General features: G+C 45.9%; 1 protein-coding gene across 1 annotated transcript in view; it reads right to left on the bottom strand.

The window, feature by feature from the left end:
• TTC7B (tetratricopeptide repeat domain 7B) overlaps positions 1–24,236 on the bottom strand; it is a 1,338,716-nt gene that overhangs the window by 303,294 nt on the left and 1,011,186 nt on the right. The gene's annotated exons all lie outside the window — the stretch shown is intronic.

Below are 24,236 nucleotides of genomic sequence, written 5' to 3'. Positions count from 1 at the left end.
ACAAAGGGGTAGGCCCTGACTAGAAACTTCTTCATCTTGAAAAATAGAAACTGAAGTCTCACACATCACCCCTACCGTCTGTTAAATGGCAGTGATGGTAAAGAACCTAATCAGCAGCACTTTTTGCTCACAAGGATACCATTAAGTTTCTAAGTGGAATCTTACTGCTATCCTACTTCATTTCAGTGTCTCGTTCTCCAGCCACAGGAATGCAGTCAATACACTTCAACTGCCTGAGAAGTTTATCCATCTTCCATGCCAAACAAGGTGCTATCGCAAATGGATGCCACTGGTCAAGTACTCAGACATTCACCACATACAGACATTAGCAACCATACATAAGCCACAAACTCACTGTACATACACACAATCGACATGCATGAGATGTCACTGAAACAGCCTAGGGCTTGCATAATAGAGGATCTTTTTATAAGACGCTCAGTAAAGTACCCTTTCCCTCACACAGGGAAAGGTCTGGACAAGTGGTTCCCAACATGTTGTCCGGGGACCCCTGGGGGTCCGTGAAGCCTGATCAGGGGGTCCGTGACTGCTGAGAAAATTAAATAATATTAATTAGTTTCCCAGCTTTCATTAATGACTCAGTGAGGGTTCCCCCAATTCCAATAATGATTCAGTGGGGGTCCCCGGGTTCCAGTATTGATAAAGTGGGGGTCCACAGAAGTCAAAAGATTGAGAACCACTGGTCAAGACAAACCACTGAATGCCCAAAACTCGGTACACTGCCACTGTGCTTTATGTGAGTTTGCCAGGCCAGTATACCTAATATAAGTGCATACTTGTGTGCCCCTTCCAGGTCACTGAACAGGTTCTGGCCCTCACACTACTAGGAGAGGTCTAGACTTCTGCACACATGCTAGATTAGTGTGATGCCAGGGCCAAACAAAAAGCAGAAAAAACACAGCACTTGTACAATCAGGGCACGGCTGCAAACAAATTTGCCATGAAAAAACATTCCTCTCCCAACACAGTTAAAAAAATTAAAAGCCTCACTAATAACCTGTATCAGCTCAGGTTTCCCAGTCTCTTTAACAGCCCAGAATAGAATGTAAACCACAAACAGATTTAGAGACATAAAAAACCCACAAAGCAAAGACTAACAGAGAAAAGACTAAGAAACACAAACTCCAGATTTGGCACACCTTTCATTTTACGTGCACATTATTGACGAGGATCCATACAACGCTCCGCAATTGGGATTTACGGTGCTTTGGTCAGCAGGCCTAACTGGGTCCCTGCAGTAGTCCAGCGCTCAATCACAATTTGCCTGAACGTGTGAAGTTCTTTCTGCCCGGCGCGAACAGATACCCAAATAGCAATCTGTGATTTTTGGTGCTATTTTTACTTAAAACTTTGAAATTCAATCTCTCTAGTTTACTTATTAAAATAAGTTCAATTTTTAAGTCGAGCGTGCAAGCACTTTGACCTGGTGTAAGTATTGTTGGCTTTTAACCACCTCACGCCCATCACTTTCACTCGTTCATGGGCTTGCCTTTCAAAAACCCCTTGATGTCATTAGTAATTGCTTTACATTTGTCCCGCCTTGGGGCTGTTTTTTTACTTCCTTGCAGACTAGCCCTGTTACATGGATAACTGCACGATTGCGGATATACTTCAGGGTGAGAGAACTATTTTTTTCTTTGTCTCTCCCCTTCATGCTCCTTGGCAGCCATTGCCCTCACAGTGCTCACAGCTCCAACAGTGCCAACTCCATAGGAGGGTATTGGAGAGGTGATCATATTGTTCACAATGTTATCTAATCAGAGTAATTTCTTTTGGCTCTCCCCTTCATGCTCCATAGCTTTCCCAAAAACACATGTAATTGATAAATGCTTTACAAAAAAAACACAGAAATCCGGAACGCTGCTCTCCCAGCACAGCGGGAGAGCCGATACTACAATATTCACTGCACTCAGGAAAGGTCGCCCCATTATGGTTTACAAGCATTCTTTTTCAATTTTTTTTGCCTATAGCTCAACCTGTGGTGGTCCTAGGACAATGGGACCACCACCAAAACATTCAGCTTGACACACTCTTTCTGTTTAGGTCATCCGTGGGTCCTCAGACTAGGTTAGTGAGGACCCCCCCCAAAAAACCCTCACACCATTCAGTCCATTTTTAAGCTCTCTTATGGCTGGGACTTTGTTTTACAGCTGGGAATAGTTTGTGTTTGCTAGGCCTGAAAATATGTAAGGCTTTATAGAGGCTAAATATATGGTTGCACTACACTACTTTGTGCCATTCTATTTTCATGTGGTTATACCCTCTTGGAGCTAATTATATGGTTACATGACCATGTTTCTTACAAATGATAATTCTATTGTGGTGTCCTCTAGGGTTTGTTCTGAGCATTACAGTCAACATACTACAATATTTGGTTGAGGGATGCCAGGCTGTCAGAATAACATTACAGACTTCATGAGGAAGGTCGAAAGCTGTTAACTGTCACTGCTCAATCTCCATGCAAGAAGGCGGAGAGTTGACAAGTTCGGGTGGAGGACTCTCCCCTGCTGCTGTGACAGATGATCCTTCTGAAGGGGCAGCCTGATCAGAGGATCACTGCTCATTTGCAGAAGCTCGGGATATCAGACTCTCTGGGTCCAGTCCAGAGCCACAAGGATCACTCGGACCCAGTCATTCCTGCTCTTCTTGAGAACTCTGGGCAGGAGAGGTATGGGAACAAAGGCGTACAGGTGGTTTAAGCTCCACTTAAAAGCGAAAAGTGTCTCCAAGTGATCCCTGCCTTGGAAATTCTGGCCCGCAAAACTTCTGGCATTGCACGTTCTCTGCAGAGGCATACAGATCATGCTAAGACTCTCTCCACTGCTGAAAGAGACCTTGCACCACCTCCGGATGAAGATGCCACTCTTGATCCTCTAGGCATTCCGGCCGAGTTTGTCTGCTCGAACCTGCCAGATGTTGAACCACCAGGATATGTCCTGCTGTTCCAGCCATGTCCAGAGATCCAGGGCCTCTTGACAAAGGGTCTACAAACTCACCACGCCCTGTTTGTTGCAGTACCACATGGCGGTGGTGTTGTCCATGACCACCTGCACAGGCCTTCCCTTGATGGAGGGTAAAAAGGCTTCCAATGCCAGTCGGATCGCACGGAGCTCCAGCACGTTTATGTGGAGTCCGGATTCCGCCAGAGACCAGAGTCCTCTGATCTCCACCCCTCCCAAATGGCAGCCTCATCCCAGGAGTGATGCATCTGTCACCACTGACAGATCTGGATGGGGAAGGGAGAGGGGTCTGCCTCTGACCCAATCTCGGTTCGTTAGCCACCACTGCAGGTCCTTTGTAGTTACTGCTGAGATCTGGACCATGTCAGAGAGATTCCCCTGATGCTGCGCCCACTGGCACTTCAGGTCCCACTGCAGAGCCTGCATACGCCATATGGCGTGTGTCACTAGCAGGAGGCAGGAGTTCATGAGGCCCAGCAAACTCAATCATTCTCATTGAAATCCAAGATAGAGACTGAAACATCGGTATCATAACCCGAATATCCTGTACTTGCTGCTCTGCAGGATAAGCCCAAAACTGCATTGTGTCCAGAACAGCTCTGATGAAAGGGAGCATCTGAGAGGGAATCAGGTATGACTTTGGCATGCTGACAGTCAACCCCAGTGAATGAAGCTTCGGCGTAGTCTGGAGGTGGGAGATAACTGCATTGGATGTGCCCCCTTCAACAACCAGTCGTCAAGATAGGGAAAGACTGATACCCCTTGTCTCTGCAGATGAGCTGTGACGACCTCCATCCATCATCTTGGTGAACACCCAAGGGGCGCTGGTAAGACCAAAGGGGAGCACAGTGAACTGAAAGTGCTCATGGCTTACCGTAAACCGCAGGTAATGTCTGTGGGCTTGTAGGACGGGGATGTGAAAATAAGCATCTTGCAAATCCAACGCTACCATCCAATCTCCTGGGTGCAGGGCAGACAAGACCTGAGCCAATGTGAGCATCATGAAGTTCTCCTTTTTGAGGAAGAGATTGGGGGTTTGCAGATCTAGAACACAATGAAGACCTTTGTTCTTTTTGGGAATCAGAAAGTAGGAGGAATAGTAACCACTGCCTACTTCTGACACCTCAACCCTCTCTATGGCTCTCTTGGCCAAGAGAGCTGCAACTTCTTCACGGATACGGTCAAATGATCCTCCGCCAGTGAGTCGTGAGATGGAGGCATAGGGGGACGGGAGGATTCAAAGGGGAGGGGGTAGCCCCTCCAAATGATCTGTAAGACTCATCTGTCCAAAGTTATGGACTGCCAGTGGTGGAGATGATGGCTGATTCTGCCCCAATTGAAAGTCTATGATCTTCTAGTGCAAGAGTAGGAGGGCTTAGGGGCTGTGGTTGCTGGGTGGGTGGGAGAGGGGGGTAGTTGTATAGTTGTAGCAGATCTCTGGGTAACTGACCCATGAGACCGGTATGAACCGCACCCTTGAACTCACGTAGCTTGGGAAGCCTGCGCTGAACGGTGGTTGGAAGAGGGTTGGCGTGCACCCCTTGTAGCCACAAAAGGAGCAAAAGGCAAACGGGGGCACAACGTGGGGAAGCTGAGATGCCCAAGGACTTGGTCATAGACCATAAGTCCTTAAAAGCACCAAGTCTGTCTTGTCTTCGAAGAGATGGTTGTTGCAACTGACACAGATCTCTGAGGAACAGCTTTAGGGTCTGCTTCCTCTGAGCCTTCGGCACCATGGCCCAGACTTGGAGTCATGGTCGTGCTTGAGACATCACAGACACAGAAGCTGTGGGGCCGCAACCGACATGGCAATATGACAGGTGCCACACAGTTTAAAACCTGTCTTCCTCTAAGACATCCTTAACACACCAGGAGAAAAATTCCTCAAAAAAGATTTTGAAAAAAGTCAGAAAAAGTCTAGCGAATACCAACAGAGGGTACTCCTTCTCTGGATCAGCACTAACTGGCACGGAAAGAAAAGGACGGATATCAGCATGCTGAGGTGGTGGCAATATAGGTGACGCAGACAATTCCGGCACACGGAGCCAACTGGCACCAGCAACCAGTGCGCAGGGGTACTGCTCATGAAAAATCTCAGGTATCCAGTCTGATGCCTGGGGAAATTCTAAGTTAAGGAATCTGCAGCTAGATGTCTCTATCAGATACATTGTTTCATTCTGTAACAGGGCGCTACCCTCTATTTAGCTAATTGGTTAAAGTCATGTATGATCATTGCTTATTGTCAATGAAGGAAGCATATGAGACTTACATTCTTGGTTTTACGTAGGACCGGAACCGAAGCAGAGATTTTTGACCAGCCGGTGTTGACATACAAGTTTGAACAAAGGAAGATTAAGGCCCTCATTATGGCCCTGGCAGTCCGAAGACCGTCAGGGTCAAGGTGGCGGTCTCACCTGCAGACCGCCACATTATGAGTGTGGCAGGTTGGCCTGTGCCAACCCGCCACATCACCGCCTGTACCGCAGTGGCGGTTGGACAGCCGGGACGGAGAATAGCATCTCCGACCCGACGGTCCACTAAAGATCGTCGGCAGTATCACAAGTCGGCTTTCCACCAGGGTTTCCGCTGTGGTAGCATGAAATTTCCTGTCACTGGCAGATGACTCCCTCAACCCGCCCTGCAATCCCAATACCCCCCACCACCCCTTCAATACCAGAACCCCCTCTCCCCACCCCCCTTCCAGAACAGCACCCCCCTCCCGTCACCCCCCCACACAGTACAGCAACCCCTCCCCACAACTGCCACCCCCTGCCTGCATACAGGCACACACACCCACACGCACCCCGCATACACTCATTCTCCAACACTTACATACATGCATCCATACACGCATTCACTCACATGTATCCATACTCACATTCACTCACACGCATCCATACTCGCATTCATACAAACATTCCAAAACGCACTCACTTCAACAATCACACACATTCAAACACCCATACACACATGCATCCAAACACCCATACACACACGCATTCAAACACCCATACACACATGCATTCAAACACTCATACATACATGCATACATACTTACATTCACACATGCAGACAACACCCACTCACACACAACACCCCCCCCTCCCCTGTCGGACGATCGACTTACCTTGTCCAGCGAGGAAGTCATCCGGCAGGGAAAGGGCACAGGCGCTTCCACTGCCGGCAGCGCCACGCCATCAGGACACCGCCAGGCCGTATGACAGGTCGTAATACGGCTGGTGGAGTTCTTTTAGCCGGGCCGGTGGTGGAAACACCCCTGCACTACTACTGGAGGATTTCTGCCCAAATTGTGGCAGAAATCCTTCAGTACTCGTAATATGGCGGTCTTCTGGCGCCCATGGCTTTGGCGGTCTGGAGAAAAGACCACCAAAGTCATAAATGAGGGCCTAAGTGTAGGACTGGTGGCAATAGTATTGGAGGGTAACAATATTGACGTTTTCTCAAAGACTCATGGAGTGTAGCCTTTTTGGTTACTGATTATATATACGTTGCCTTTGGTTGCGGAGTCAAATAAATAGAAAGAGAAATGCATAATCCTCACCCCTGTATCCTTAACAACACTGAAACCTTCCTTCACGTTTGCTAGGAAATTTTACCTTCCGTACACATCACTTCATTTTCCTGTTTCTGACATTGCAACTATGTTAAAATAGACGAAAAAAATAAATTAGCGATGCATGTATGGCTGAGTTGAGGCAGGCATGGAGATCCCTCAGCAAAAGTGCCCCAAGGCACGTGCCTATTGGAAATTATGGTGACCACGGGATCAGAATCGGTTAAGAATGGAACCGCGCGCCGACAGCTTTCATATTAATTTAGCTTTTTACATTTCCTTTTCTAAACACCGAACGAAACAAGTTTAACAGCAAGAGAACAGCAAATTACACAGGACAGGAAGAGAAAAAGAGAACTGGCTGACTTATGCCTCCCTGGTGACCGGGAGCCAGGTGCTCACCTGATCCCCAAAGGCCCAAAAAAAAAAAAAAACAGAAACACAGCTGTCAGGCCGAGAGCGGCAAAGCGTCTTCCTATTGTGTGTCCCCTGTGTAAGACGTACCATAGAGACAAACAGTGCAAAACATCCTGAAAGATTTAGCAGTTTAGGCTATTGATCTCGCTCCTTTCATCCCCAACTCTTCCTCAGTCGAGCTGCACGAAGCAGAGGTCATAGCGTCCTTCAGACAAAAGTACTGCTTTTCCCCTGCGGTGAACGGCACTGGCGCCAACTCGCAACACTCTCCACACGAGTGCTCAGACACAAAGGCAGGCCCAGCCCTGCTTTGTGGTGCAATACGGCCACCAAAGGTAAACAGAATATACACCTGGGCGAAAAATGTAGCCCCTAACGAAGCTAAACAGTGCTTTACTTAAAAGGAATGAAGATTATCAAAAAGCCTACATTTATTAACATTGCAGTGGCTCTATGATTGAAAGAAATTATTTGTAGTGTCCATAAGATAAAATTGGACAACATAGTCTGGATATTGTTAAGGGTTTGCTTGTAAGCAGCAATTATAAAAACTCTGCATTTGTAAAACCTCTCATTCAAGTAGAATAAATGTACATACCAAATTTTTAACTCTGGAGTTAGCCAACACATTTTGTTTTCCAAAAAAAAACCTTACATACATACATTTACAAACGCTAATTCCAGGGACGCAGCGTCCTGCATTAGCCCACCCTGCCTGCACTTACATCATCATGAGGAATAGTGGCTCACAGTGGCTACATTAGTTTGAAGTGGAGATAACCATATGGACACGGCCAGAGCCTGGAAAATACCCAATAATTCCAAGTAACCACTGCTTTCAGTAAATTATCTGTATTATTAAATTACGTACTTTCATGTCACAGGGTAAATACAGTCATGGGGAGCTATTAATATTCTGCCAAATTAGAGCGATTTAGACTTGGGACAGTAATCTTTCCCTTATTTTCATGCCACTCACTGCCAGGAGCCTCAGCCCTGGCTCCTGAAGAGTTCTGGTGTGCCATCTTGACTAAAAGTACGTCTTGCCCTGTCTCTTCCGTTGGCAATGAAAAGATTTTGAAAGTTTGGGAAAGTGCTTAGCCCTGTCACCAATATGCACGTAAAACAGATCGCTCAAAGGTGAGACTTGTGCTCACTCTTATTTTATTTATCTGTCATGGCTTTTCTCCGTAATGTTATTTTTTTTATTTAACTGTAAGAAACCAGTATTCGTTTTCTGTCACATTCTGTAGTTTTAAATTTCGCCATCGCTTTAAATTATACATTGCACTTAAAATTATAGGAAGCCGGGAACTTAACAAATCTTGGTAAGGGCATTATGTGATGTGTAAAAAGTAACGAAAACTGCACTGGCCCTACACTGCCCAAAGGATTGTATGATGGAACCAGGCATGCTGGAACAACACATGCCTTAACAACGCAGTCGGAACAACGACTGCGTTGTTTCCACGCCTTTACAACAATTTTTCGTTGTAAAGGCATGTGTGGAAACGGCATGCAAAACAGCGTGCGTGTTTCTACCATACCACCCCCCACCCGCCCTGAGGCCCAAAACTATCCCACTCCTAATACCTAAACTACTCGCCCCCCCATTCTCCCTAAAAAAAATATCCCAAAACCCCCACCCTCACCCCTATAAAATAAAGTATCCTGACCCCCACCTGCCCTAAACCTAAAAAAAAACTGTCCTGACCTCCCCACCCCATAAAAGTAAACTACCCTGACACCCCCCACCTATCCTGAGCCCTAAAAAAAAAGAAAAATACGATCCCAAAACCCTCATCTTCACCCCTATAAAATAAAGTATCCTGACCCCCACCTGCCCTAAACCTAAAAACAAACTATCCCGACCTCCCCACCCCATACAAATAAACTACCCCCACTCGCCCTGAGTACTAAAAAAAAAAAAAGAAAAAAAATACTTTAACTGCTCCACCCCTAACAATAAACTATCCCGAACCTCCATCCACCCTGTGCCCTAAAAAAAAACAAAAAAAACTACCCCACCCCTAAAAACTAAACTACCACGACATCCCCCACACGACCTGAGCCCTAAAACCTTGCCCCCTAATAAGTAAACAACACTGAGCCCTCCCACCCAAAACCCTAAAAAAACAAAAACAACCCCCACCGCTAAAAACTAAAGCTAAAGTACCACGACACTCCCCACCATAAGCCCTAAATCCGCCCCCACTGCTAAAATCTACCCACCAACCCTGCCCCAACCCCACTTAACTCACCACCTCCTCTCCTGATCCTTCCTCATCTTCTCTCCTCCCTCCCTTCATTAAACCTTCCCCCACCTCTTGAAAAATAAACTCTTGCACCCCACCATAAATAAAAAAATACCCAAACCCCCACTCCTGCCCCTTAAAAAAATCAATAGCCCAATCCCAGCCACCCCAATCCCTTAATCCACCCCCACCCCTGCTCTAACCCCACTCACCGGGACAATCCTGCCCCTAGCCCAACCCTCCACCCTAATTCCTTAAAAAAATACCCAGCCCCCCGCCCCCTAAAGAAAAGAAATAGCCTGGCCTCAGAACCCCACCCACCCCAATCCCTTTAGCAACCCCCCACCCCTGCCCCACTCACCTCACCGCGTCACTCAGGCCCCTAGCCCAACCCCCCACACTAATGCCTTAAAAAAATACCCAAACCCCTCACCCCACCCCTTAAAAAAATAGCCTACTCCCAGCGCCTCACCCCCCCCCAATCCCATCAATCAATCAGTATTTGTAATGTACGGCTACTCACCCATGAGAGTCTCAAGGCACCGGGGGGGGGGGGGGGGGGTGAGGGAGGAGGAGCCTCAGCTGAAGAGCCACATCTTGAGGTTCTTCCTGAAGATGGTGAGCGACGGGCTTTGTCTGTGGTGCAGGGGAAGGTTGTTCCAGCTCTAGTTGTGGTTTTGCGGATGTGAGGGACGGTGGCCAGGGCCATCTGGGCAGAGCGGAAGGATCTGGCGGGGGGTGGAAGGAGACACGGTGGTTCAGGTAGGCTGGTCCTGCATTGTATATGGCCTTGTACATGTGGGTGAGAAGCTTGAAGCTGATTCGCTTCTCACTGGTAGCCAGTTGAGGGTCCACAGGTGTTGGGAGATGTGTTCTAGGCGAGGAAGGTCCAGAATGAGTCTGGCGGTGGCATTCTGGATGAGTTTAAGTTTTGATGTTCCTAGTTGAGGAGCCGGCATAGAGGGCGTTGCCAGAGTCGAGCTTGCTCGTGACTAAGACGTGGGTGACTGTCCTGCGACAGTCTGCTGGGATCCATCTGAAGATCTTCCGGAGTTTGCGGAGTGTGTGCCAGCAGGAGGAGGTGACAGAGTTTACCTGGTGGGTCATGGACAGGGAGGAGTCGAGGATGATTCCTAAGTTGCGGGCGTGCTCGGTCGGCGAAGGGGGGGAGCTGAGGGATGTGGGCCACCATGAGTAGTCCCAAGTTGAGGTGGTGTTTCCGAAGATGAGGAGCTCCGTCTTTTCGGAGCTCAGATTGAGGCAGCTTTCCCTCATCCAGGTGGCGACGGCCTCCATTCATGCGTTAAAGTTCCTTTTGGCCATGTCTGGGTCTTTGGGGAGGGAAATGATGAGATGTGAGTCATATGACACGATGTTCATGCCATGGCTTCTGACGATGGCAGCAAGAGGGGCCATGCATACGTTGAACACTGTGGGACTCAGTGAGCATCCTTGGGGATCAACCCCCGCCCTAGCCCCACTCACCTCACCGCGTCCTCTCCCAAACAAAGCATGGCTGTTTCTGGGCCTTAGCGCCACATACACATAGTACAGCACATGCGTGGTTATGGCACAGAAACAGCCATGCGTTTTTTAAGCAAGCGTGGTTACGATTGCGTGGGAAACGTCTGCGTTGTTTACAACGCATGTTTGAGGACGTTTCCCTGCTTAAAGAGAATGTAAGTGAATATTGTTCTGCATGCCTGCAGCACTGAAACTGTACGTGCAAATAAGCATGCTTAGATTGTTTCAAGTATCAAAACAAATGTGGCCTTGGCACACTTTTAATTTACAAGCAAATTCTCTTTTTATTAATCGGATTTGCCTCCCTGGTGACAGTTGACATGTGCAGAATCTGGGGCCTGCATCAGTTTTCAGGTCTTGCCTGTGAAAGGCCATGTGCTCTCCCTTACAAGAGAGATTTTTTACTAGAAAGGGCTTGCTTACCATTCATTAGTTCCATTGTTGCTCTTGTTATCTGCCTCTTAATTGGACAGTTTCACTTCCTCTTCCTTCATCTGGACCAAGTACTGACAGCTTCATCTTGAATAGTGTCTATCTGCAGCTCACCCCGTGTCTGAGGTATACTATTTCTTTTCTTCCCCTATCGTCCTGATTGCTTCTTAACTTCCAACCACCTTGTCTGTGTTGCTTCTTCCCTTACACCCCTCCCCAATGTCGGTGTTGCTTCTTCCCCCCACACCTTTATCCATGTTGCTTATTGCCTTTCCCACCCCCATTGCTTCTTCTCTCCTATACCCACATTGCCTGTATTGCTTCTTATCCCGCTACCCCACACATTGGCCATGTTGCTACTCCCCAGGGCCCCTCATTGCCCCATTGTCACAAATGCTTCTTCCCTTCCAACCCAACCATATCTTACCACATTACATTCCTTTTCTTCTACTACATTGGGCAAGCCAAAACTTAAATTTCACCTCATGTTTCAGTTAATAAAACAAATACAAACACCACAGCATGTGGGTAACATTCAAAAGAAAGATTAGGAAACTGCAGCCTCTTACTTGAATATTGGGACAAACATTACGTTTGAAGAATAACAACAACATGATTTATATGTAATGCTTCATATCACAGTTTCTGAGCACTGAAAATACAGGTTCTACTGTTATGCCTTTTATGGCCCAATTATAAACCCTCCTACATGGGTGTAATGACAATACCAGCAACCATTACCGCTGAATTGAAAGGACGTCTAGTCATTTCGGGAAGTAATAAGCAATTACAGTGTAATATCCGCGTCTTCTCTCCAGGTGAGGAAAAATTTATGGACGATACAGGGAGGTGTGTATCATTACTGTCACACCTACCAGTAATTTTCATTACTGTGGCACAGTAGCAAAAAAGTGTTAACCAGGCATCTTTCCTGCATTACCAATCTGTTTAAATGATCATTCTGAGACACAATTTATCAGTCACAGACAGATGAAAAGGCAAAGTTAATTTAAACAGGATTTGAACGTGTGTCCAGCAAGCTGACCCAAGTTGCACATTGAGACTGAGATACAACAGAACGGTGCTCAAAGCGCTGCTCAGAAACAGGTGGTGGCACTAATGCACCAAGTACCACGCTGCGTGGTCTTAAATCCACCTCAGGTAATTTTAATCTACCACTAGAAAAAGAGGGATACAGCAAACTGGAAGTGTTCTGACCGCACCATGAAATGCATACAATGCCTGTGAGTTGCAGAACAGGTATAAGAGCTGAAGGAGGAGGACAGGGCACGTAGGTACATATATTTTTAATAATTACTGGACCCATCGCACAGGAGAGAAAAATGTAATAGCCTCAGTCCTGTTAAATAACTGCTGGTGCTATGCACCGGAAACCACCAGCACAAATTAAGCACTGGGCCTGCCTCACCTACATATGTCATATACCATGCTAGGGACCTGAGGCCACATTATATATACACAGCGCTCTTTCTCTGTTAGTATCACAGCGCACCTTCCAAAAAGCGCGCTGAGTGCAAACAATGAAAATGTGCCCTATTATGCAGAATGCACTGCCCCCAGGGCAACTCATGGAGGGCTGCTCATTCAACTGAAATACGAAGCCTGCAATTTCAAGAGAGGAGAGAGATCCACTGCAGTGACTGACGCACCTGCCTGCGGGGAAGGGGGGGGGGTTGTCTTTCTCCCTCCCCCACAGAGCTGCTTTTAGGAGTGCCACTGTTAGTGTGCAACCTTTCTGTGCACCTGCTGGAAGTTACACCAATAGCACAGCTGCCAAGGGAGAAGTGGCGGGGTGCAAGCAGCATCATGTGAAATGCAGGATCAGGAACTCAACAACAGTGTGAGTATGGATACAGTAAAAGGGTTCCTTTGCTGTAGTTATTCAACGAAAATATGCGTATTCTGAGAGGCAAACCAAGTGAATTGTCATGAATGTAGTGAAATTGCCCACGCGATGCCCAAAAATCTTGAAACGTGATTTAACATTTAAGTATACGTCAATAATACACAGTCTCATTCCATCACAACATTGGAAGTAGACAACAGGACGGCCCCTCTGGTTACCTGCCTTAATAACGGTATTTGCCCTGGTGCCACCAGGATTTCTTCGCTCAGAGCTCACAGGTATGGTGTGCTGCAGTTCATGACTTCGATTCAGAGTAAAGCTAAGCGTTGCATCATTCTGAGGTCACACTACCGAGTCCCATGAATGGGTTAACAGTTACACCTGCCTTTTACAGTGCTTAGAAATAGCAGCAGTGTGCAGATTAAGCAATATATTAAAAAATAAACATTAAGCTCACTGGCTCCCTTTCACTTTAAGTGATTGCACAAACCGTGTGCAACTTGTTCACATATGCTTACAAATTGTTCCTTTCTTTTCAGTGATTAAGCTAATTTAAAGTATGCTTTTTGAGTAATTTTATTTTTCTGTATTTAATTTAAAAATGACTATTTATTTAGCTTGCAACTCAGATTCCCAATATGAAAATAATGTATTTCCTGTCTCCTTTTTAGGGTCGAGCCTGCGTTGCATGCGCTTGCACATGCGTATCACAGCGAGACGCTTTAGTGTTTAGAAAAGGGCTCGGAGCCCTGTCGACGCCACGTCCGTGTTTTTCATTGGTTCGTGGGCTTGCCTATTAAAATCTGCTTGCTTTCATTAGTCTAAGGCATTCATACGTCATGCCTTTTCCGGTGGCTAGCCCTCCTCGAGCGCATCGATCAAGTACAGAAAACATGCGAGGCTCGCTGTTTTCTGTCTGGCTCGTGGACTACTTTTCTCTAATTTACTAGCGCGATTTCGCTTGGCAGAAGTCGAGCGCTTTACATAGTTAATGCACTTTTGCCGATAGGTGAAAAGTCGGGTTATGAGTTTACAACGCTATCCGCTCTAACATGAGCAAACGCAAGACACGTTGCATTGCAAATGCTTGTTAATGTTGCTGTTATAAAGTGTTTATATTACATTGTAGACGCCTACAATTTGACTACTTAGCTAATATTCTTGTTGCCTTCATAAAAAGTAATAGTGAATTCAGGCACAACAGTAAGGCTTTTTTTTTTTTTTTTAAACATCACAATAAAACAGCCACTGTTTTTAATTATATCAGTTTTTGTTGCAAACATTTGGTGGGCAAACTTATGCAGTTCTTTTTTGAATGACATATACTTGTGATAAAGAAAAATCAGCAACAAAAAAAAACAAACGTAAAAAGCCACTGCACAAATGTCAGAATGCAATGTCAGAAGGTGGCACAAGCCGCATCTTGTAATGACTGCGACTCCCACCTGATCCAGAGATGTGACATGGGTGGAGCCACTATGCTATGGATACCCTTCTGAAACTTGTCACCTCAAAACCACGCATGTGGGGCTGGAGGTAGGGACAATTCCCTAAAAATCTGGTGGCCGACCAATTTCTGCACCACAAGCCTACTTGCTGGTTAAGGCAGACTGCGTCGTAGAAAAGAAGCACACAGGCTTCCTATTTTACAATTAAAATTGCTCACCTTGTAGCTTTGGGACAACAAAATCGCAAGTGCCGTGCTTCCACCAGAAACTCTAAATCGGACCCAATGTGCACTACAACTGTAATCAAATCATTACTGTCAAACCGTTTATTAAAAGACAGACCAGGTATACCAGTAACACTGCGGATTCTGGCAAAATGACAAACCGCAGACATATTGTGCACACTGCCAGAACATATTTCAAATGTTTATAGATGAAAGTGTCACCACAGCCACACACATTTTATATGAATACTGGCACTGGATGCATCATAGCACCTCTAAAAGGTCAAACACCTTTGAATGTCTCTTTACAACAAGTGTAGAAAAATATTTGAGACCAGTTTGAGCTTACCAAATCTAAATAAAACTCTGCCCTTCTTTAATATCTGTTCTCCATTCACCACAACAAACGGCAGAACTATTAAATGTGATTATAATTAACTGTCTTTAATCACAGGCTATAAGAAGTTGTTTAAGGATTTACTCGTGTCTGACCACAGATTTCTCACCTTTAGATTATCATTAAGCGCCAGACTAGATCCGGAAGATTTTAACATCATTGCTCCAGCGTGCTGGTAAGTAGCGCCATGCAGCCCAAGGTTCACTTTGTTTTGTCCTAGAAGTGGCAATGGAGCCACGTAAAGGAGCCACCCAAGTGAGTCAACATCAGTATCTTTCTGTATTCTGTCAGCTCCCTTAAACTCAGAGCACAATAAGCAGAAGTACCAATATGCAAATCTTTGGGACCTTTTTAAATGGTGGAAAAGAGACCATTCCACAGAACCGAGAGAGCTTTGAGAAATCTGAAACTGGACAGAGTACCCACTAGTATGAGTGCTACCGAAGGTAAGTAACTTAACCACAAATTCCCCATCTTTAGAAAATATACCAAAGCAGTACCTCCTATGTTGGTGGGTCTGTGGAATGGCTCATACCAAAAAGTCCTGTAGGACCTAACAGACAAAATCCCCTTATCTTCGGGCCTGACTGTCAAAGCAGCAGTGCATTGTGAATGTGTGTACTGTCACCCAAGTCTACTCTGACAGATGTCAAGGACAAGCATTCTGAGCGTCAGCATAGTGGTGGCAGCCTCGGCTGGTGGTGAAATGGGTCCTCAAACCCTTTGGATGCTGCTTATTGGCCAGTCCATAGTAGATTGTGGTACAAAGGACTATCCACCCAGTCAAAGTACATTTCTGTACTGACTTGTCTTTCTTTGCCCCAGAGAACACCTCAAAGAGTTGACTGCCCCTCCAATAGTCCTTGGTGTGATCACTGTGAAAGCAGCCAATGGAGTCTCTCCTGCTCTTTCAATGGGTGAGGTGGGGACGTTAGAAGAGTGATGAACTGCCCAATGTGAAAAGCCGTGACCGTTTTAGGTAAAAAAAGGCCACCTTTATCCTCATCACCACTTTGTCAGGAAAAAAGATAGTGTAGAAGGTGGCGTAAGATGGCTGAATTAAGAGAGCTTGGAGTTGAGCCAAGTCACCTCATTAAGAAACCTGGTCTTCAGAGTCAGGAGACATAGTAGACAGCTGTGCATGGGTTTGAATGGAATGCTCAAGAGGAAAGTGATAACCATATTACGATCCCACCTTAGCATCCGAAAAGGTCTGGGGGGCACGGGGGATAAATGAGTCAAACCTTTTCGAAAAAACTCAGCAAAGCAAGTGATTTGAACTACGACACCCTGGATCTAATGGAAGTAAAAAGGCTGAAAGGGGGTGACAAATAACATTCAGTGGTGCCCACTGCACGTTGTTTCTGAGTCAGGGATAAAACAAATAACAAGCCATCCAACAGCTTGGCCTGTGACAGGTAAGTATTACAGGTTAACATCAGGCAACAAACTTGTTCCAGCATAGACAGACTTTATAGAGGAGCACCATGCGGCAAGGATGTCATCCTTAACCTTGGGAGGACGACAGAATGTAGTCAACTGCCACTTCCCAATCTCACAAGGATGGAGGTGTAAGATCCAGCCCTGCTTCTGTGAGAGGAAGTCCTACAGAAGCTGTAGCCTGATCAGGGGACAGATGCTCAAGCCCAAAAGGTCCGGGTACCACACTCTACTTGTCCAATATGAAGCCATTAGGATTATTTAGGCCCGGTCGATCTTGATCTCCTTCAGAACTCAGGACAGGAGAAGGAGCAGTGGAAATGTGTACATGAATCTCATGCACCGCTCAATCTGGAATGCGTATGTGAGAGACAAGCTTCATGGAAAAACTTCAGCTCTCAAAAGTTTTGACACTGCTTGTTCTCTTCAGTGGCAAAAATGACCTGTGCCACTCCGGGATGTGTCTACCAATTGTGATGCCCTAGGTGCTGCTGCCTAGTTAGACCGCCCTGGCATTCACAGACCCCGCCAGGTGGTTTACGACCATGGAAATACCATGGTGATTCAGCCACCTCTGACCACTTCACCGCGAGTTCCAGTTCTTTATATGCTTGCTAAAGGACACAAGAACATATAGAAACCTCCAGGAAGACCAATCATGTTGATGTACAGATCCATAAATGAGCTGTAAGGCAAGTACATGGACTCTTTATAGAAATTTGAGAGGGGCCCAAGCATATACATAAAAAATGAACAAGTTACCGTCCTTCAAATTTGCTCTTTTGGTAGACAGTCTACCTAGCCGCACATTCCTCACCTTTTGAATATTCCCCAGGTATCAGGTTGGATCTGGAAACTTTTCAATAGACCCTCGATGCACTTGAAAGTGGCACAATGCAGATTTAAACTGACACCAATTCTCTCAGGAAATGACGTGCAGCGTCTATATAGGTACCACTCCCACGGACTGACGTCAGTTGCTTTCAAAACAGTTTGAGCACCCAGACACAGAACCCCAAAAGCAAAGTGCTAGATAGTGTGCAGATTCCTGGACTTGGGATTGTATTAATGTATTGAGTCCAATCACAGAACAGTAAGGATGGTGCAGAATCTGTCGCTAGATGGAGGCTCTACCAGGAAGAGCATTACTGAAGGTAAGTAACTTGTTCTTCAGATACAGACTTCTAGCTGCAGATTCCTCACCTGATGAAAAGGCAACCAAAGCAACACCCATTTGGGGGTGGGTCTGTGAATGGATTCAAACTAGAAAGTTCTATGCAGGACCTAGCAGGCTAAATACCCCTCTGGGCGAATCTGACTTTCCAGACAAAAGTGCTTCGTGAATGCCTGGATTGGCGCAAGCATAGCAGCCTACTGGGACATCTTGCACTAGTGTAGTGGTAGCAACTCTGGCCCTGGTAGAATAAGCACAGAGTCCTTTCGGAGGCTGCTAATTCGCCACTGCATAGCAGATCTTATTAATGCAGAGCACGATTCACCAGGAGATGGTTCTCTTCTGCACTGCCTTGCCTTTTTTAGCTCTAGAGAACCCCACAAACAGTTTATCATCTACCCTGTGGTCTTTGGTGCACAATATGTAGAAAGTCAGTGCTCTCTCAGGGTCCAAGTGATGGAGCCTCCCCTCTCCTTAGAGGGGTGAGTTGGAGCACAGAATGCTGGTAGGGTGATGGTTTGATCGATGTGGAAAGGCATCACAACTTTTGGAAGGAAGGATGTCGAGTCCGCAGAGCCTGTTTGTCTGGGAAAAAGGAAGTGTGTGGTCGAATGCCAAATTGATGGTGATGAGGAACACAGTCTTAATAGTAAAAAGCTGTAAATGACAGCTGTGAAGTGGCTCAAATGGAGTGCACATCAGATAAGTCTGGACAAGTTGAAGGTAAAATTGGGGCATGACAAAGGGAGAAAGAGGAAACATGCTGCAGTCCTTGAAAAAAATAACATTACACCCAGAGACTTAAAGAGCGAGGGCTGATATGGCAACTTGTAACAAGGCCGAACGATAACCTTTATCTGTGCCCAAAGCAAAGTCTTGCAAGGCAAGAGACAGAGCAAATCAAAGAACATCAGACAGCTTGGCTTGGAGAGGCTCAATCTGGCATATCGAGCACCAAGCCACAATCTTTTCCCAATGGCAGACATCTACAGTTTCGTTGCAGGATGCCTAGCTGCCAAGATTAAATCAACTACCTTTGGAGGAATGTTGAAGGTGTTCAGCTGCCACCGCTCCAGCATGAGGGAGAGATTGCGACTGTCTGGGTGCAGTACCCTGCCCTGCTGCTGCGACAGCTGGCACTCCGGGAGGGGAAGCCTGACCGTAAGACATACACTCAAGCCCAGTAATTCTGGATACATACCCTTCATGCCCAATCTGGCACAACTATGATGACTTGAGCTCTGTTCAGATTTTCTTGAGAATTCAGGGCAGGAGTGGTATCAATAGAAGCATATACAGGGGTCCTGGGTTCCACTTGAGGCAGAACTCTTCTTCAACCAAGAAACACCTTGGAAAATCCAACACACAGGAGTGCTGACATTGTGCATTCTCGGCAGTGGTGAAAACATCGAGCCAATATTCTCCCCATTTACAGAAGAGGCCTCTAGCACCAACTGCGGTTGTAGCTGCCATTTGTGATCGAACTAGGTGTCACCAGCTGAGCTCATCTGCCCTGGCTTTCAATGATCCTGCCAGATGGTTCACTACCAGGAACATTTCTTGATGATCCGGCCAATTCCAGAGGCTCAAGGCCTCCTGGCACCCTGGTAAATTACCCCACCTGCCCTTTTTGTTGCAGTTCCACATGGCGGTGGTGTTGCCAGTCAGCACCTGTACCAGCCTCCCTTTACTGAACAACAGGAAGGCTTTCAACACCAAGTAGGTGGCCCTCAGCTCCAGAAGACTGATGTGGAGCCAGGACTCCACCGGACACCAGCGACCTCTAATCTCCACCTCTCCCAGATGACAGCCCCAGAAGCGTGCATCAGTCACCACTGTCAGCTCTGAGTGGGGAAGGGAGAGGGGTGTGCCACTGACCCTGTCACGGTCCAGTAACCACACTGCAAATCTTTTTTGCAGTCTTTCAAAAATCTGAACATGATTAGAGAGGTCCACTTGATGTTGGGCCCTCTGGCACTTCAGATCCCACTTCAGAGATTGCATATACCAGCTGGTGTGCTCGACTAGCATGATACAGGAGGCCATCATTCCTAGCAGCCTTAGAGTCAACCTCACTGAAATCCCATACAAAGATGGAAATATTGGGATCATAGCCTGAAATCCTGAACTTTCTTTCATAGGAAAAGGCACAAAACTGAACTGCCTCCAGAATGGCTCAGGAGAGAGTCTAAGAATTAGTCATGTGTGACTTTGGCACATTGATAGTGAACCCCAAAGATTACTGGAGGTTCACCGTAGTCTGGGGCAAGCCCAACTTTAACAGCCAATCATCAAGGTAGGGAAAGACTGGTACCCCTGACCTCCTAATGTGTGCAGCCCACTACCGCCATCACTTTTTTGAACACCCATGGGGTGCTGGTGAGACCAAAGGGGAGCAAAACAAACTGGAAATGTTCCACTCCCACCATAAACTGCAGGTCGCAATGATCAGCCAGCAGGACGGGAATCTGGAAATAGGCGTCTTGCAGGTCCAACATTACCATCCAGTCTCTAGAGCTGAGGGCAGACAACTCCTGAGCCAGGGTGAGAATGGAGATATGGTCCTCAGTTAGTTAGCTGAGGGGGTGGTGGAAGGTGAGGCAGAGCATAAACAGTAAATTGTACCCCTTGCAATCTGTAGGGCCTACCTGTTCCACTTGATTGCTCTCCAGTCGGCAACAATCAGTGGATTCTGCCTCCCACCAGGTGGCTGTGCCCTTGCAAGGGCACACTAAAGAGTTTAGTCAGATGGGGCCATGGATTGCCAGCCCAGTAAGAACCAGTGGATTCTGCCTCCCACCAGGTGACTGTGCCCTTGCAAGGCACTTTAAACAGTCTTGTCAGGTGGGGCCATGGAAGGGCAGTAAGCTGGGCAATGTACTGACTTTGGTCGGGGGGGTTTCGCCCATGTGCCCAAAAAGGTATCTGTCACTGCCTTATTAAAGGGAAGAAGGAGCTCAGAAGATCTTTACCCCGGTTGGAGGACTGTGACAGAACATTAGTTTTAACCTCTAAGGTGGGTAACTGGACGCCCTATACATCACCATCGCATTGGAAGTAGATTTCTCTGTGGCTTGTCCAGCGGAAGAATAATAGACCTACCTCCGGCGATGCATCAAGGCCACTAGCCTCCTCAAATCCTAGTAAGTCCACAAAATCGTCTACCGGGTCACAGTCATTATCCAATTCAGTCCCAAAAAGGAAATGCAAAGTGTGTTGTGGAGCCTGTGGTAATTCAAGTGGGAGAAGGAAGCATCGGCCAGATTTAGGCACAGTGTCGCTGGAGGTCAGACCAGCGCCCACTCAGGGACAGAAAACTTTTGGCAATTTCAAAATAAAGTTGTAATAAGGAGTGATAGTGCAAACTTACTTTACAAAGGGATGAAACAATATAGTAGCAATAACAAAGCATTACATTGGAATGTTTATTTGAAATTTTTCATCATAAGAAATTTGAAATTCAGCAATAGGTGTGCATCTTATCCCTCTAAAAAGTATACAGGCTCACAACAGAGTACCCCTCCCTGCCCTGCTTTTTACAGTACCACATGGAGGTGGTGTTGTCCGTGATAACCTGATCAGCCTCTCTTAGATGGACAGTTGGAATGGTTTCAGCTCCAGACTAATGGTCCACAACTCAAACAGGTTGATGTGAAGATGGGTCCCTGTCTGATACAAAAGTCTTCTGAGCTCCACCTCTTCCAGGGGACTACTATATTGCTGCTCTATATATCATTGTTTCATCCCTTTATTGAGGATACTGTCTCACAGAGATAGCTGTGTCCGGCATTCTTTAAAATGGTCCAATTCTGAATCAGCCTTCTCACCAAAGAGGCGAGACCCTTTGAATGGCATGACCATTAAAGAGGCTTCACGTCCCCAGAGAAGCCTGTTGATCACATCAAAGCATGCCGCCAAAGCATAATGCTAGTTCTAATTGCTTTTCCCAAGCAGAGAGTAGTGTCCAATCTAGAATGGATACTGTACTTTGCAGTGTTCTGTCCATTTTTGTAAGTGTGGGCCAAACTGGCCTGAAATTCCTCAGAATCACCGTAAAGTAATGGTTCTAGTGAAGTTTGTCCTGGCTGCAAAACTTCTGTTAGTACACTTGATTTGACTTCCATAGTTGGCAGTTGTAAATCCAATACCTCTGTCGCCCTTTTCATTACCGTGGCAAAGGATGCACTCTCTTTCATTGGTGGACCATGGGGAGGACACGACCTTGTGCCCAGCCCACAGGCCCCCTGAAAGTCCACACATAAATTGTCAACATCATCATCAGTGTTGGATAAAATAATACGCCTCATCGCTTAGGATAAAAGTAGGAAGGCATGGAAAGAAAGGAACTGATGTTTACATGCAAGGGTGGTGCTTATATGCAGGTCATTGTCACTTTTGGGATGGAATGAGGTCACAGTATAGCCACTCAGCTCTAACGGTGCAGAATCTGTGGCTCAAAGTATTAATAAGAATAAATTGTTTTACACACTCAAAATATTTGGATCTATGGCAAGTGCACTGTGCAGCTTCATCATTTGGAAAGAAAACGTACTCCACTCTCATTCAGGATTTAAAAAAAAAAAACCTTCACGGTTGAAATTAAATTGTTTACAGATGTACATGCTACACAGACCTGTTAAGATTAGAGTGAAAGTCACACCCACAAAGTTAAGTTACTGATGGCCTGGGACTTCACAGTGAAAGATCAAAGAGGAAGGCCAAAACTGAGGCTCAAAGTGTTCAATTTCTCTGTGTGATGTGAATAGAATCTGGAGATTACTTCAAAGGAAGACATTTTAGAGTGATCAGTTGGACTGCCTTACACAGAGAGGGATGAATGGGGTAATTGACTGTGGATAATGTCTTATCTCCACCACGCAGGGATCTTGAGTTTTAAATGAAGGATTTTTAAAGTTTGAGCGTAAAATGATTATATTGACACACTGTTTGTTTCAATATTACTATTTTACTCATTTTCTGAAAGGTAGAACTCTGAGCACTTGTAGTTTCCGAATTTGACATCTGAATGGGCAGCTATGGCCATATGGTTATATTATCCTACACACTTTTCAACAGTCATTCGAACATGGCTGTGATAACAATCATTCCTGTGAGCCACCATTTTGATGGTTCACTTTATATTGTGGTTGATCAACTGGAACCGCAGTAGCATTTCACCAAATGCTACTAGATAAACAAGTTAATTTTAGCACGCTGCTATGAAATGTTGAATGTTTCACTTTAGATTAGATTATCTTCAGAGAGGTTTGAGTGTGTACTTCCTCAGTCCATTTAATACGTAGTAGCACAATGTGATGAGAAAGCTCTTTTAAGTTTTATGTGATTGCACGGGATAATGTCCATGAACAAGGCATCCCCGTCTAACACTGGACTGTGGGCTGGAAAGTATGTGCTCTTGAGTTTGGGCCAACCTTCCTTCCGGTCGCTGGCAGGCCGAGTTCTGTATCTAGATAGGCTTTGACTTCGGCACAGGAATGGCTACCAATCTGTGGTGATGGCAGCATTCTCCCAGGTTTTGTTAAACCGCCTTGTCGCAGGTGCTTTTTTGACCCTCTGCTCTACGGGGTTGCCATGCATGCCTGATTTAAGTGGACTTGTGGCACAGTCAATGACCTTGTGCATACTCTCACAAACCTCTAAATATATTCCGGACACTGTTTCGCTTAGCATGTGACAAGCTGAGATCTTAGTGTGGCGAACTTGTATAACAAAGAAAGGGACGAGTTATTTAGGTTGTTTCTTAAAAGAAAATATATATTAATTTTAAAGTTTTTTAAAACGATACACTTTAGTTCAGGGAACACATTGTAGGATTAAGAGGGGTTCCCATGTCCAAAGTGAGGAGGAAAATGATGAGGAAAATTTGGACTCAGAATAATGAAGGTTAATATTACTTTGATTTTTATGTACCGCTTAATATCTCACGCCTCCATTACTGAATGCTAACAATAACAGATGTTAGGTTGGTATTATATAATTTAATGCTTCTCAATTTACCAACCTCAGAAGGTTTGAATGCTGAGTTACCGTTGCTGACATCTGAACTCACGGCCTGCAAATCACAGAGTATATTAACGGTGAACATCAAGTCCAGGAGCAAACCTTAAATTGCCATTAAGTAAGTAATGTGGCTACGTGCAAACAGCGTCGTCTATCTGACTGTTCCATTTATTCATCAGTGCTTCTCTATGGGCTCCAAAAAATATTCTTATGCAACAAAAACAAAGGTCTCGCAGCCTATTTAAAGCAACGACATCGCCAGGGGAGCCGCCTGCAGAACAGCAAATACCTGGGGAGCAGGAGGTATTTCCTCAGTACGAAGCACAAACAAGTGCACCGCTGATTTCATGTTTTTTCCCTTCACTTCTCCGTGTCGCCATTATTACACTATTACTTTATTTCAGGTTGTGTAATAGAGGAATAGCATGGTGTCATTGCAGGTGACTGACTATACCCCAGATGCACGTATGTGATCAACATTC

The sequence above is a fragment of the Pleurodeles waltl genome, chromosome 9 (assembly GCF_031143425.1).
Source record: "Pleurodeles waltl isolate 20211129_DDA chromosome 9, aPleWal1.hap1.20221129, whole genome shotgun sequence".
Taxonomy (NCBI): domain Eukaryota; kingdom Metazoa; phylum Chordata; class Amphibia; order Caudata; family Salamandridae; genus Pleurodeles; species Pleurodeles waltl.
This window is presented reverse-complemented; position numbering and strand designations above follow the sequence as displayed.